This window comes from Chiroxiphia lanceolata, chromosome 3 (genome assembly GCF_009829145.1).
Source record: "Chiroxiphia lanceolata isolate bChiLan1 chromosome 3, bChiLan1.pri, whole genome shotgun sequence".
NCBI lineage: Eukaryota > Metazoa > Chordata > Aves > Passeriformes > Pipridae > Chiroxiphia > Chiroxiphia lanceolata.
Window position 1 is genome coordinate 34272261 of NC_045639.1, and position 17144 is coordinate 34289404.

At 38.6% G+C, this 17144-nt stretch overlaps 1 long non-coding RNA gene across 1 annotated transcript; it reads right to left on the reverse strand.

The window, feature by feature from the left end:
• Positions 1 to 7816: 7816 nt before the first annotated feature.
• LOC116784390 lies at positions 7817 to 15486 on the reverse strand. The gene is made up of 2 exons (XR_004356041.1): positions 15401 to 15486; positions 7817 to 7999 (listed from the first exon to the last, which is right to left on the reverse strand). It is a non-coding gene; the product is annotated as an uncharacterized LOC116784390 (long non-coding RNA).
• Between the last annotated feature and the right edge of the window lie 1658 nt (positions 15487 to 17144).

A 17144-nucleotide genomic window follows, 5' to 3' on the forward strand; every position in this document is an offset into this window, starting at 1 on the left:
TGATCCTAATGTTTGAAGTAGTATGCCCATTTATATACACTTCTGTCTGTTTGGTTGCCTGCACAATGGGACTCTTGTATAGTCACTTATTGCTCTGCAATCTTCACTTTTTAAAAGCTGTTGTATGATGCATCATTAACTCAAGGTGAGACTTCCCTTCCAGTCGTCTCCTCTAGCCTCACTGCATAAACTGGTCTCCTGGGTAACAGTGCTCACGGATGATCTGAACATCCCTGGTTTTAGGGCAGACTTTGTATTGCTCTGCAGCTGTGTAGTCATTTATGCTGGCACAATGTGAAATACACATATGGTTTGAAATTAGCCTGGTGTAAATGAGAACACAGACAAATGAAGAATAAATGTAGCTTTTTTTGTCTGGTTTTTTTTTGTTGTTGTTGTTCCTTTATCACCTCTGTGAGCAGAACTAGCAATAGGCAAATAGACCTGTAATCAATGGTATCTTTTCTAGAGTCAGCATAACAAAGCACTTTCATCAGATGTTCTTTCACACTTGTAAAATTTATATTAGGAATGGGAAATACAAGAACTCCCAAGATGTTCCTATAAACAGAGGATGCAGGAAAGTGAGTTGAGAGGCACCTTTATGCAAGTTAACATTTTTCATTAGCTGAAGGAATGACTTGCAGGTTAAGCACTTGTGGTTAATAGAACTTTCCAGATGATATCAAGTCAAGGTAATCCATACAGACCCTTAAATGCACTACAGATGCTGAATAAATATATATGTGGAAGATGGTATTTGATGGAGGGCTTAGCTGATACCTGGCACTGTGCTGGCTTGTTTGTTTATACACATCCAGGCCTGGCTCTAGCAGAGGAAAAAAGAGGCACTGCACTCTAGATTAATACTTCCCAGGGCATCACATTCTGCCTTTCATGTGATAATGCCCAGCACCAGAGGGGATGCCTCCTTCCCCTGCTGGCGCTGAAATCAGGGCTGCTTCCATCCATGACCAACCTCCACAGACATATCCAACTTGGAAATGGAAATTTCACAGCTTTGTTGGGTTTTATTGTACTAAATGTGTAGATGAATTCTTTTATAGAGATTAGGGGCCCGTATTTCAGCCAGGATAACCTGGCTCATTGACTTCAATAGAGCTTAGCTGATTGATGCAGGCTTTGGGACTCCTCCTGCTTGGTCAAACCTCATTCTGTTTCTTTTCATCTGAATGAATGCAGACTGGAGGGAAGGGCCTGAAACCATTTTAAGTACAGAAACAGTGGCTTCCTGTGTAAGGTCCTGTGTAAGATCCTGTGTGGATCAGCTTCCCACAGACTGTTTGAAGCTCCCAAAATCTGTGGCCTTCCAGGGAAATATCTTACTAAGGTTTCTGAGTAAATTTGTAGAAGTTTCCTGAAAGTAGAGAAGCTAGGATCAATGCTGCATTCCTCATTTTTTTAAACAGTTGAAGGTGGTATACCAAGTACACAAATTTTATAGAAGAATTATTATTTGGACAAAATAGTTCTAAGTAAAGGCAGAGCTACCACAGTGTCAGATATCAATTACCAGGTCCCACTGCAAATATGGAGGTGTTGATTTCTATCTTTTTTTTAATGGTGAATGTAGAAGATACACTAAATGAATGAATAACTGGCTGTCACTCATAGAAACTAACTGAAATCCAATAAATGCTGTTGAAATGTGTATTGTACAGGTACTGCATGTTGAGACTAAGTGAAGAGTTCTTTTGGATCTCTGTTTCAGGTTATTTTCTGACTCAGAAAGAGTAAAGAATCTTTTTGCATTCAATTAACCTAGAAGTGTTGTTTTCATGGTTACAAAAAAGGGGAGAAAAAGTAACGCTAAAGACTCAACAATTTAAATCCACATAGCTCCCCTGACTTTCGAGATGCTTCAATAATTGAGAAAAGTGGGAAATACAGGTTCTTTAGCTCTTCCTTGTCAATGAATTTCTGCATCCTGAATTGAAGGAAAACAATGTATTTTGAAGCATTACCACCATTAAATCTTCCCCCCCTTTTAGTTATTGTATTTTCATTTATGATAAATCTCTAAATCTGTAGTAGTAGCTGGTATTTTTAAGGCATTAAGTTTTTCTCTTGTTATTTAAAATTAAGAAGATCACAAAGGTAAATCCAAAGTGATGTCTAAAAGCAGTTCTAGTCACACTGATATCATGAGTAACTGGCCTTTTGCAAAACCTGAATGATCTTAACATAGTACAGCCAATTCCTGTTCTAAGCGTCCTGGTATATTTTACCATTATTAGGATATTATGGAAGAGTAAACAAAAGGGAGATAGATTTTTTACTATAAAATCAAAGAAAACAAAATATATTCTTTTTAAAAGTTTTGAATTGTTCTGTTTCTTTCTTCTTTTTTTTTTTTCTCCTGCTGAAGGACTTAATTTTATTTTTGTGTATGAACTTTGAGTTGTTATGATATACGTAGGAACCTACTGGTCAAACAAAAGGGAAAGGAACAAATACATAGACAATTGAAACCAGGGCAGCTGACCTGGGAAGACGAAGTATGACTGTTGGGATGAGGTGAGGAAGGCCAAGGCGAAGTTGGAACTGAAGCTCTCAAGGGATGCAAAGAATAACAGAAATGGCCTCTGCAGCTATGTTAACCAGAAAAGGAAGGTCAAAGATGATGTATGTGCCCTCCTTCATAAACAATGGATGAGGAGAGGGCTGAGGTACTCAACAACTTTTTGCCTCAGTCTTCAATGGCAACCTCTCTTCCCACAACTCTTGAGTGGATGGACAGCAGGATGGGGACTAAGAGAGCAAAGTCACTGTAAGTGTAGATCAGGCTCATGACTACCTGAGGAACCTGAATGTACATAAGTCTATGGGATCTGATGAGATACATCCCAGAGTCCTGAGTGAATTGGCTGATGCAGTTGCCAAGCCTCTCTCTATAATCTTTGAAAAGTCATGGCCCTGAGGTTAAGTCCAAGGTGAGTGAAGAGGGGGAAATATTGTACCCTTCAAAAAGGCTAGAAAGGAGAACTCTGGGAACTACTGATCTGTCAGCCTCACCTCTGGCTTCCAACTCTGTCCATTTCATGATTCTATTATTTTAATTATAATACATAGGGTTTTGTTATTGTTTCGTGTCTGTTTTATGCTTCTTCTCTTGTGTTGGCTAAAAATTTTGGAACAGAACTAGTACAAAATATTGTTAAAGGGGATAATTTTTCTTTCAAATTTTTCTTTTCATGACTGAGTACAATTTCTGCAGTGAATTTTTTTGACCAGAGGGGTAACGTTACTTAGTTACAAAACCATTGCATTTTTTTAGGGCAAGAATTCTTATCTGGTGTACTGTGAAAGATTCCTAGAATTCTAAGAAAAGGCTGCACCTGAAAGTACCAAAAATTACTATTTTCCTCATTTTATCTAAATATCTATTGAAAAAAGAACTGGAATCTACTAAGCCTTTAAGTTTTTATGAAATTTGATAAGGAAAGCATCCTTTCATAGCATTTTATTGCCTTGAGTATTTCTTCTAGTATTAAAAGAAAATTATTAGCATTATTCTATATTGGTTTAGATGCAGAAGGAATTTCAGACATTTAAAAACATGTATTACAGTTTACTCAGTTGTAACAAAGAATTCAGATTCTAAAACAGCAAAGTAATATTATTATCTAATCTTAATCTAAAAAAAGAAATTATCTATTGGGTTTTTGTTTTTTTTTTTTTCTTCAGTTGGTTGATTGATTTTTATGCTTTTCCTGACATTATTCCTGTAAATGATAATCATGGTGGGATAAGAGATTGCACTTCTTTTGTAACTGCTACCAACCAGGGCAGGCTACAGCTATGATGAAGGAGAGAGGCTGTGTGAGGTTCCTCATCTGACAGTATAGGTAGAAGTACTGAGACATGCAGGACTGTAGGTAACTTTTTCAGTTACATGTGCCAGGTTTCTACATTCATATTTTATTAAACATTGAGCAGACTGTAGCAAGTGACAATGTGACTTGCATTTTGTACCCATGCAAAGAAAGGGGAAGAAATAAGAATTCTTGTTGTGCCCCTGGGACTAGGGTTGGGGTGAGCTGCCATAAATAACTGCTTGTTTGTCCTCCCTTGGTGTGCAGGAATAGGAATTGGAAGATAGGCAGATCAATACACTAAATAGGGCAGCTGAGTCAGGCAGGAAATATTGATATTTACTGTTCATTTGAGCCTGCAATAAATGACCATCCCTTTCCTCAAAGCCTGAAAAAATAGGGAGTGCCTCATGCTGTGGAGGTGTGTTGTCTCTTGGGATTTCTGCAGAAAGGAGTAGTTTGTGCAGTCTTAAAGGTTAGAGTCTCCTGAAATGTTCTGCCTATGTTCAGTATCTCTGTCCTCTGGACACCTGGAAGGATTAGCCTGGAGTCACTCTTTTGATGGAAGACTCTTTCTTGAAAAGGGTTTAAAGTAATTTAGAGAGTGAGAATTTCCTCACCCTCTCAGCATGGGTCAGGACTTAAGTATTTCCTTAGTGAGGTGCTCCTCTGTGTAAAGCAACTTCTTGTAGTGCTCATTTCTTGGAGTGAAGAATGGCAGACCTGACCAGGGAAAGCTGGAGGCATGGCTGGAATGGGCAGTAATCTCAGAAAAAAAAGGCACACCAGATATCATACATCTGGAAGCATTTTTTTTCCAGCACAAGAACATAGAATATTGCTTAAGAGATTAGGGAATTTAGACACCTTTGGATCTGGGCAGGGTGCTGGATAAGGGAGCTATAAGATTGTGTATAGGTGTGGTTAAATGTGCAAAAGCCCCTCTCGGGATTTTATTTTGGCAGCTAACCTTCGAAAGATTGGTTTTCTTGTCTGGAGAAAGGGAAGTAGGTAAATTTCTACTTCCTATTGGAAGGAATTAACAATTGCCCCTAAAAATAAGCATTAATTATTCCAGTTGTTTTGACTGTATTCACAAACATTTCTGTGCAATTAATTAAAGCATGTGAAAAGGATACTGAAAGCATATGGACATATAAGTAGCAGCAACAGATATATTTTAAATATCTAGGCCTTTGGAGGCTTATGTGGCCAAACTTTCCCTACTTTTAGAGGCTAACCCTTAATTTCTGTGAATGTCACAGTAAATAAAATCCTGCTCCCACGAAGTCAGTGGGAGTTTAGCCACCAAACTTAGCAGGAAGAAGACTGAGCTGTGTAACTGTTATTTAATGCCACTGCCTATAGGAAAACTTGGAAACAACATTATATAACAATTCCACAAAATTATGAGGTTGTCTGACTGGTAGGACATACAATTCTTGGAGGGAAAAGTTGGCCCAACAGATGTCACTTGCAATATATTACAATGTAAATGTCAATTCCAGTTAATGTTAAAGAAAACCGTCTGAAACAATTTAAGATGCAAAGAATAGCATTTAATGGAAGGAACTTAAACAAAACATTATTATATGTCAAAAAATTATATGTAAAAAAATTGATTTGCCAGGGAGTTGTTCACACTAGGTTAAATCATGCCATGGATAATGTCCAAAATGAAGACTATGGTGAAAGGTACCCAAAACATTGAGCCTTGGTGGAGAGCTTGTCCTCACTGCACACAGTAGGAGCACAAAGTAATTTGTGACACATAAATTCTGTAGTGAAGCATCCTTTCCTCTCACAATGCATAGGCTTTCATTCCTTTCACCAGTGTGTGACGGTGGTGGAGTAGGGTCTACCAGTTCACTGGGTCTCACCCTGGCTGGTCCAGAGGGATACCCTGCTTCCATTCTGGAACAGCCTTTGTGACCTCCACCAAACACCTGAAGGTGTCTTTACCTCTCCTACTCTCCAATACAAACGCAAACATGTCACTTAGAGTAAGATTTTACCTTGAATATATCCTCAAGGGAAGTACACATCTTTATCCACAGTACGTAAGAGTAATTCCCGAAGAGTAATCTGAGACCAGTCAAAAATGTGCATGAAGCAAGTACTTGTTTTAAAGCAGTACAAGATACATCTTTGACTAAAGTTGAAATAATTTATTTAAAACTGGACAACTTTGCAGTGGTACAATTGTAAAATTTCTCTTTGTGTCCAGAGATAAGTATCTGACTGAAAGCTATCAAAATTTCTAGAGTTCTCAATCACAGATATAATAATAACCTTCTTAGCTGTGTGATGAAAATTGCTGTTGGAAATCTGATAAATCTCATTAGATGTTATCCAGGGTAAAAACCTTGACCAGCTGACTTCTTTCTAACATGGTGCATTCATATTTAGATGTGGTATACCCAGGATAGCATTTGTACTATATTCTTTCACATGCTGAGAAATAAAAGTACAGCCTTCTCAAATTCTCTTTATCTTCTGCTGGCTTTATTTTCAAAACAGACCTGATTGCTGCAAACATCTGAGCCTCTCCTCTCTTTCTTCTTTCTGTCTGTGTTTCAGACATAAGGCAAATTTTCCACCAAGGCATAACATTGCTGTGAATGGGCTGACCTGGGTGCAGGGCAGGAATGGGACTTCTTGGACCCAGGAAGCTCCTGATGGGAGAGAGAAGTTAAGGATTATAGCTCACCCTGTCTATAATGAGACTTTGTATCAGTGGATCAATGCTGTTTATGGTTAAAACAGTGTGGATGTTGGGCTGGGGTTCTGACAGAAGATGGAACCCTACATGCCACCCTTTTATGAAAATGCTGTACATGTGCCTATGAAACATCCCATTTATAAAATACATTGGGGAACACATTCAGTGCAGGTAGCTCATTGTGCAAACTGCAGTGCCAGATTGAGCTCTGCTTGGGACCTTTTGCATAATAGAGGGCACGGGGACCTGTGGTACCAGCTAGGTGGCTGGACAATTACAGACACAGCAGGAGCCAATGATGCCCAGAATGGTGTAGCTGCAAAGGGGCTTCTGTCCCAACTCAGGTGCTGTGAGTGTGACTGTCATAGTGGTTCCTGGATGATTGGACAGGGAAGTTACCTTAACATATACCTCCTCTGGTGATCTTAAAGGGCTTTACTCAGTGAAGGACTAAGACAGATGCATGTGAAGTGACTGGTGTCTAAAGAAGGGGCCATGGGCCCCTTGAGGATGGTTGCCATCACACAATCGGTGTTTACTGTGGCTGTAGGGGGGATCCTAGACAAATCCAACCTTGCACAGACTCCTGACCTGCTACTGCTGATAGCCGTTCAGTCGGGACTATCTAGAAAGCAGGAGGCCTTAAAGAATTTTTTACTTCCAGGGTGTTCGCCTTCTGTCCTTTGAGGCCAGGAAGGCTTATCTTCAGTATCCAGCAACATTGGCAGGAAAAAATGAATACTTGTGTTCACATATGAATAGTTTCATTTGCACATGAATATCAGTGTCACTGTGAGGAACAGCACCTTCACAATACCTATGATAACCAAAATCTCCTTGCATGAATAATGGCAGAGAGATGATCAACAGAGAGATGATCATGCCAAACTGAAACACAAGAAGGAACATACGGAAGCATTTGTGAGTAAAATGCTTCTTTCCTTATATAGTCCAGCTGCACAGCATTTTCTGTCATGAGTTTACTATTTATAAAGCCTTGTAGGAAATTCCAGTTTGTGTTATGCTGACTCCTACGTAGTCTGAGTAATAATTTATAACAACATAGAGACAGACAGTATTTTATGAAAGAGGCAAAGAGCCAGAGTAAAGGTTGAGCCTACAGCCTGACTTCTGCATTTCATGACATTTGAGAACTTGATTTATCAACCTTAATGTTACATTAACATAAGCACATAATTTCCTAGGAACTTCACATCAAATTTAAGGAAAAAAAAAGAAAAAGAAACAAAGAAGATCAGAGTGTAAAATCGCTGTAAATTCTTTCCTCTGTATCTTGCATTGCTTTCACAAAGAAATCCAGATTGTTCTTTGTAGCTTTATTGTCCTATGAACTTGGAATGAAGAAAAGACCCTCTGTTCAGCAAAAGGCACTTGTTGCTCAGAAGAGTATAATACTTTTCTCCTCAATGGACTGAGACATCTGCAAGGGATGAAAAAAAGAGCAATCTCTGGTTGCTATTCATGCTCCAACCAGTTAACCAGAGGAAGTGAACAGGTACCTTGAAGCAAGGACTCTGGGTGTAGTGTGTGGCAGGCTTCCATGTATGAGTGTGTATGTGAACTTCCTCAGTCACACTGGTCAGAGAGACTTGCTCTTAACTGTGATGATAACTCTTTTTACATTAGTTACTGTTACAGCTACTGTAGTTTCTAACATGGGGTCAAAGTTTACATTCAAAACATAGATTCATGGATGTTGTAACCCTTTGTGATTTTGCTTTGATTTTATCACATTCTTCCTTTAGGAATAAAACAAAATCACAAAACATAACAAAAAAATCATATTAAAAATCCATGTTTCATTCTGATATTTCCTAGATTTTACTTGCTCTGTTCAAATGACCTTTTTGTTTTGAGGTTTACTTTGACGGTATTTAAAAATAATAATAATGTTTAAAAATCAGTTAAATACCAGATTGACATAGTTTCCTCCACAATTAATGAATCATGGAAGCATGTAGCTAATCTTCCGGGCTACTGATTTTCCTTTAGAAGAAACTGAATGTTTTAGTCCCTGAGATAAATGGGATTGCAGGAGGTTAAACACCCCACAGGAGGCTCCATGTTCAGTTCAAATTTCAGCTAGTAAAGCTCAAGCAGAAAAAACCTTGCCAACTTTTGTGAGAGATTAATCCACTTATCTCCTAGTTACTTCACAGCAATTTCTTGCCTACTTCCTATTGATTCACTGTGTGCTTGAATTTTTCACTCTGCTTTCCTGTAGATGTGTACCTGGGGTTTGAATGCTCTGAAGAAAGGAAGTCATAAACTTCTGGTAGGTACTCTGGTCTCTGACTACAGACTTTTCAAGGTAAATGTCTACTTTACATTTGTTTTATAAAATGTAGCTTATAATTAGCATACTTTTTTATATTCTGGACTTCTTAATAATGGTTCAGAGTGGAACTTCATCATAGTTTAGGCTAGATACATTCTTATAACCCAGCAAATAAAAGGACAAAGATATTGCATATCTATTTCATCATTTATGCATTTCATCCCCATTTTTCTTTCAAAATTTTTTTTTGCCATTCAGCACCAACTCCTCTAGTACTAGACACATTGTAAACGTGACATGCTCTGCCAGTTACAAGAAAAACCCTCTACAAATCCACCCAAACTCAGCAGTGGTAAACCGAGGCCAACTAGGTAGCAGTGCTGTCTGAAACAAGCTGAGGTAGTCAAAAAGTTCTGTTGCAGTTCTTCTGTTTTGGAAATGGCTGTTTTCCCTTGACATCTGCACAACCTCAGGCCAAACTGGCCAAAGTAAATATGCTACTATGAGCTAAAAAACCCGATTAGCTCCATGTCCAATTTGCCACAGTCAAGGTTGAGCCCCTGTGTGGGCAGAAGAGGCCACTTGCTGGCAAGAACTGGTTTAGTTTTAGTGAGATAGCATTGATTAACCTACCAATGCTGCTGGAGATTGACTTGATCTTCAAAATGAAGCTAACTATTAATCTGTACAAATTTTCATTCTCTTCCAGTAGATTTTATGCAAGTGTGTCAGGGATCTTTAAAATGCCAGAGGTCCAATGTTGTAATTACACGTTCTGGAATATTTCTACATTCACTCTTCATCCTTTAGTAATTGCTTCCTTAATTTCTGCCAGCATTACCAAAAGTGTTTCTCACCTTGTCCACACTGACTATGCAAAATTTTCCAAAATGCTGCACTAATTCTGGTCAAATATTAAATAACTTATTACCTTCTATTGAGGAAGGAACAGGCAGTTTCTCGCATAAGGCAAATTCTCAATGATACAGTTAAGCAGAGACAATGGATGTTATTACTATTTTATAGAGGAGATAAATACCTTAATTTTGTAACCAACCCCACAGTGTTATTCTCCCATTTTATATATCATCCTTTCAGCTACTTCCCTATCTGTAACCTCTTTACCTACTGCCTTTTGTTTTACCGGGTTGAGAAAAGATTGCAACAGCTTCAGCAGAACATCAGCTGGCCCTCATTTCTGCTTTTACTTAGCACTGCTTTATGGTCTTTGTGAGGTGTGTCTTAAAGGCTGCCAGAGGAATGGATGCAGGGTACAAAAATACAGTTCCCAGTGCTGCAGGCACTGTGTCTGAAATAATTGAGGGGTTAGAAATTATAGCTCTTTTACTTTGCCTTAGCAGGCTTGGGTTAGTATGCAAATAAACTTGTCTGTCCCATAAACAAAAAGCTGAAGTCCATATTGTGTTATCACAAAATTCTTTTTGGGAACTGAGGCAAAAAGATTTTGGTAGAATGGTTCCAAAGAATGCAAAGCAAGTGTAAAGGGCTGGATTTACTCATTTACTAAATCTATATAATTTTTTTAGACTTTGCCTGTTTTCTGCTGTAGCAGGTTGCTCCCTTTCAGATTAGCTATCAGATATTCTGCTCTGTGTTAACCTGTATTTTCACATCTATTTTATAACAAATAGGACAGAAACTTCCTTTCTGGAAACAGAACTAAAATTCAGCATCATGGAAGCACAAAAGGCAATGCCATTATCAAGGGATTCCTGTGAACTTTTGCAACTCATTTTGGGATGCGTGGCACCTCCAAGTGACCCTCCCTTAATATAGCTTGTAGGAAATTATGACGTTCTTAAACTTCCTCTACCCTTGCATGCAGAAAAGCTATTAACTTGTACAGAAAGCAAGTATTTATATCCATACTTGAGGATTTTAATACAGGTCTGTTATTTCAGAGGTGAATTAAACTATTTGATTTTGAACAGAAAGCAGCAGTATTATGTAACACTTATTAGCCTTCAAATTAGTATTGGAAAGAGGAATTCATGAGAGCTATTCCCCTTTTCCTTGCTCTGGCTTATTCTAACATTGATGTCTCTGGAATTAGCTGTAAGTATGTCCTTGGCAGCTATGTAAACAAAGCTTGCTCCTGTAACCTAAATCGTATGAGTTGCTGAGTGCTGCTGGAGAGACAGAGTATCTTCTGCTGCCATTGTCTTCAGCACAAACTGACAATGACACATCACACCTTGTGTAGCCCACTGGGTTACAGGGTAGGGTTTATAATGAATTCACTGGGTTTTTTCCATGCCTTGTTCCAGACTATCAATAAGAAAAATATGCTAAAATTTGGTAAGAGGAAAAAAAAGTGATAACAATACTACAGGTTAAATCCTGAACTTGTGTGAATAAGCACTGCACAACTGATTCCAGTGACACCGTATCAATCTACCCCTGCTGAGGTTCTGCTTTAAAAATTTTAATGGCTATCAGTTCAGAAGAAATACTTCAGATATATTGCTAAATAATGGTTTAGATGCCACAGCAAGAAACAATATCATGCCACTTATTATTCCATTTTAAAACAATATAAGCCATGTGTGAGAAATTAAATCTGTCACCCTGTGAAAGAGTTCAGGCTGTCAAAATGGTAATAGCAATGAAATTTAATTACCTATTTTCTATGTTACCCATAGTAATTCCCCAGAAAATATTAAAGGAAATTGAAGAGGAGATTATCTTGGAAAGTGTTTTTATAATATAATTATTATTTTAATTACTTTAAGAAAAATCTGTACAATTATTCAGAAAGCCAGATGAAAGTTATAAGAATTGCAGCTGTTTGTCAGGCTAAGATTAGCTGCCACTGACCATGACCATCATGCTGTGATGCCAGCCACAAGCTCGCTTCTATAGATTTTCCTCACGCTTGGGCTGGCAATAGTCTGGGAGGGATAGACTGATGTTGAGTTTTCTGTATCTCTAGAAGAAGGAAGCCATTAAGGAAGTACCTGTAAGCCCTTTCTCTCTGTAAAGACCCATATGTCTCTGCACTTTTTCCTTGCTGGAGCTGATCTAATTCCACCCTAAGTGTCAGGGTCCCTTGAGTGGCAAACCCTCATTGAAGGTCCAGTGGCCCCTGGATTAGGAAGGAACTGGCCTTCATTTTCCTGTGTGACATTTACAGCTGTGAAGTGTGGAGCTCAGAGACTGTCCTTGGCACAATTTCACTGTGTCATGAGGAGTGGAATAATATAGCAGGAGGTACTGTGAGACACCATTTCATACTGCAGCTTGAGGGTGAGCTATAACCTGCAGGCTAAACAACACTGGGGCCCTCTGGTGGTCTAGTGGTTAGGATGCGGCACTTTCACCGCCGCGGCCCGGGTTCGATTCCCGGTCAGAGAAAAAGTCCCCCGGGTAGATGGAGCTTGTTAGCCCTGTAAGGCCTTCCATCTAAGAGAAGGTCACTCTAAACAAACCTACGTCCTGAGGACCTCACTGCCACCGTCCAAGCTTGCTCGGCCCTGGCAGATGAACCTCAGGATTAAAGGGTGGGCTCAGCTCAGCGCACACTGTGTCTCACCTAAAAAAAAAAAATCCACTGCGCAGGCTCGAAGGGTAAAGACCCTTCCCAAATCTTCGTTCGCGGTTCGCGAAGACTGGCCATACGTACGTAAACAACACTGCAACCAGAGGCCATGAAGAACCAAACCTCAATGTGTTTGCTAAACATTGAGATTTTACATAAGGGGAAAGAGGGGATCAATATAACATGCAGAATGGAGAGTCAGCTGGGATGTAGGCTCCTTTGTGGATTTAGTCCTAAATTAATGCATACAGAGTCTGTACAGTAAAAATCATGGACAAACTGCACTTACTCTACAAAGAAATTAGAATTCTTCAAGGTAGAAATTTTTAAAAGTGAATGATGGTATCAGGTGTCTGTGTTATAGAAGAGTTCATATTTTTTTCCAGGTCAAGTTTGTACGAGAGGATAGAAAAAGAAAAGATGATCAAAAATGAGATCAAAACCAGGCCATTACAAGCTATTGCTCTCAGAGACTGGTATTTCTTATCCTATCACAACACAGAAAACTGATTATTTTCTACATGTCAAGAAAAAATATCAAGATCAATGAATGCTTCACTAACTGTGGCATGAAACAGGATGCTGTGAGTTTATGGTCATTTAATCCCCATCTCCTTAATCCACTACAATATTTTCTGTTACCTTCCCAGATCTTCAGTGGGAACAAACTGGCAGAGATTTTAAGATTAGGTTGTGATTTGTGTATGCAGTTCTCATGGTGGAGAGGCAGTGTTGGGTGGCTTCCTGCTCTCAGGAGTTTCATCCTTGGGGCATTACCTCAACTGGAGCGCACAGAGACACTCTGAGGGAGACCAAGTAGCTCATGTGCGTGAACCTCATTTGCCTTTGCACTACAGACTGCAGAGCACCTGACCTCTAAGTGAGCCAATGCAGTGATCTGCAGTGCTTGACAAGCCTCTTTCTGATACTTAAGCTAAACTGTTTACAGCTTGCTTGCTAATTTCTCTCCTCCTTCAAATCCTGAAGCATAGAGATGCACTGATTATTAATTTCCTTCTCATCATCATCAAGAGGTCTTGGTAGTATTTGAAATAAATGGATAGTGTTCAGGGAATATGAGTCCTCATCAAAACTAGTTGTGAATGACAAGGGGGAGTTTATACTGTGAAATAAAGTCAGACTCATCACTTACCAATTCTGAACAGGCCAGTCTCAGTACCAGAAGCAGTCAAGCCGCAGTACACGATCTTAGCAAACTAGCTTCACAAACTGGCTGTGCTTATAAGCCTGAGCATCACTCTGACAAGGCTGATTTTGGGTTCACAGTATTTCTGTACTATGTAGATACATTGTTAGCCTAGGGCTAGCTTGGGGCAATCCACGTGAGACTGCACTGAACTAGGCAAGCACTCCCTCTCTCTCTCTTTGTGGAAGATGATGAATGTCTCTGTATTCGAGTCACTTCATGGAGGGTCTTGGAAAACGGTTTAATTTTACCTTCTTTTGGCTCTTTCTCTAAGCACAGTTTGCTTTTTCCAGTTATCTGTTCACATGAGAACTCAGAGCACAAGAGCCATTCAGGGCTGAATCAGAATGTCCAGTCAGGATAAGGAAACTTGCATGTTGATAATATAGCTCTAAAGAAATAAATATATAGAGCTGGATCATGGCATGAATTGGATGTACTCTGATACTTGGCATGCACCGTTACAGGGACCTTGTTACAAAGGCTGCTGCATCACGCCTCTGGCTGAACCCTCCCTTGTCAACCACCGTGGCTTTCCAGAAGAGCAATTAGATGCAGTGCTTGAGTTCCTCCAGGCATCTGGGTTATGAGTCTATCTGACCCATATGCTGCAGGGGAAGACTGCTTATTCCTTCCTCTTTTCCTGTGGCCACGGAGACAAGCCAGTGCATAACTAGTCGTCTTGTGATCAGTCAAACAGTTATGCAATACTGAGAAGGTACAGAGGAAAGAATGAAGTATCCTAATTTCCTTTCCAAAATGAGAAGTAAACTCAAGACCTTACTCCTCTATATCACTTTATGTAAATAAAGCTGTGGGGCTGCGGCTCCCTTGTTGTTTAAGCCCTCATAGCAATGCAGTATTCTAAGAAAAGGAAAAAACCAAGAACTGCAACGTAGTGAATCTCAGACAAATCCTCGCAGCCGAGATGTGGTCCTTATAATGCAGTAAACATGCTTGTAGCTTGGCTATTCAGGATGTCACTTTTTGGTTTTTTTTACATTTTGAAAAATAACAGCTGCAAAGCTCTTTGAAGACCTCCAGGAATGTTTTAAGCACGGCCAAGGTACCTGCTCTTTGTAAAGTAAGAGTCAGAAGTACTGAAGACTGATTCTATTTTCTTAATATAAAGTTTTTTCAGCTTTAAGTCCTCACTCTAAGTGAATGAACAATGCTGAAAGACAGTTATTTAATGGAGCAAGAATGATGGAAACAGGAGTCAGAGAATAGCCTCAGCTATCAGAAAGGAAGAGAAATAGAGAAAATACATTAATTAGAAGTTAAAATAAGACTAAGTTCATATTCTAGTTTATGTTGAATTTCACATAGAAGTTTCATTAATTTCATTTTGGCACTTTCCTTACAGCTTTGGAATGTCCTTGAAATTTGACAAGTGTGAATTGGATTCTAAAAAACTTTTCATTTCAGAAATTTTCCAGCATGAGGTGGTGAAATTATGCATTGAATGTACTTTTCATAGTTATATCTGTTTTATTTAGTTTTGATCATGTTTTATGTAAAGTTTTCTGGATATAATTGTATTTCTTAGATGCCTGTCCCTCGGTTACTATTGAGGGGTGTTATATGACTTTTTAAGAGCATTTTAAAGTAGACATTTTACTTACCTGTTTTTATAAGACATAATTATACTGTAATAACTGACAGGACATTGCAGCCTGTCTCATGAAGGCAGCCTTCTGTGAATTCAAACCAAACATCTTTACATTTTATATCTGCAAAGAAGAAAAAGTGGCAGCATAGCAGCACTACCGTTTACCTTGATGGTATTTTCAGAGCAAGAAAGTCAACCAGATGTTTCCACTTCCTGAGTCCTCTGTCCATCTACTTCTGATGGTTCTCAACTCTGTTTTCCAGTGTCAACACAAATTTGTGACAGTATGACCATTAGACTACATGAAGGAAAACATGACAGGCAGCACAACAAACTCTATAGCAGGTTTATGACCTGTATTAGCATGGTCATTTTCTTTGTTAGGAATAGTTCAAGCAACCCTTTCATTAACAGTCCTTATCCTTATAGTTAGAGATCTTCCAATCTATACATTGATTTTTTTCTTTGCAATTTCAGTGTTCCTGGGTTATTTGAACTATCTAAACCATTTAACAATACATATGACTTCATCAGGCCATCTTTTTTTTTATCCCTTTAATTTATATATTGGATAGGACTTTAACCAACCTGGTTTAGAGGGAGATGTCCCTGCCCATGGCAGAGGAGTTGGAACTTGTTAATCTTTAAGGTGCCTTCCAACCCAAACAATTCTATGATTACTGTATTTAGTTATTCATGGAAACACATATACATATGAGAGATTCAAGAAGTTTCCACCATAAGGAAATTATTAAAGTAAATTTCAGAAATCTCAACATATGAGACACGAGGACAGAAAAGAGAGAAGGTGGAAATTGATGAAGATGAATAGCAGGGAGGACACCATTTTCAAAGACCTTGATGATATCTTGGTGGAGTAACAGATAGACAGATTTCAAAGGCTAAGACCAGGGAAAATGCATCAGAAGTAATAGACAGCCATGATCAAAGGCATGATTTTCAGAATGAGAAAATACATTATTAGTTCTTTATTAAATCCTGTCTCACAATGAAAGCAAAATCTCCTGCTAAAATGCCATTTGTAGTGTTTGTTTCTTAAATATTCTGCCAAGCCTAAAAGGTAAGGCTACCACTATAACTCCTATTACTCAAAGATTTGTAATACGCAGAGTAAAAAAGAAAAGGAAGGAAAGAAATGGAAGTTAAATCTGTAATCAAGCTTTGCCATCTGCATCCCAGCCAGACTTTGCACCCTACTGCTTGTAATCGAACAAAACTGTACATGCAGTGTAACTGCAACTAGAACTTTACTGATGTTTATTGAAGATAGATCTGTGTGTTGTGCTATGTACACAGATATAGACTTCCAATTGAAATTATATTACAGATTAATTACAAATGAGGTGATATTTTATGACAGAAATATGCTTGCAAGCAGAAATAGTTAATCTGTGTACCCTGTTTTGTTTCATATTGTTAATGAAAACCTGTTTATTTTTTTATTCATATTCGGAAGTAGAAGGTCAAATAATCCTCAATGAGTAATGTATTAAATGAATTTTTGCAGTCTTTCTCTGCTGTCCATGGTTTACTACAAATATATGAATTCTAAAAAGCACTGATGATTTAAAACTATTTGCACATTTCAAGAGTTTACATAAATAATTCTTGCTCTGTGTATCAGTAAAAAAATAGTATTATGGATTACACCTGGTATCACTAAACAGGAGTTAAGCAAATATATCAGATGACTTTTTTAATACTTGCAAGTTTTTTCCTAGTGAATATTTATATCTTGACTACTGGGCAGTGAAAAATATTGAATGCAGTCCATTTAACCTGAAATTAGCTCAGGTATTGCTCCAGTGATGCAACTGTCACAGAGCCAATGCCAACAAAGGCCAACAGCCCAAGTGTTCACAGTGAGATCTGGGCAGGATTTGCAAAC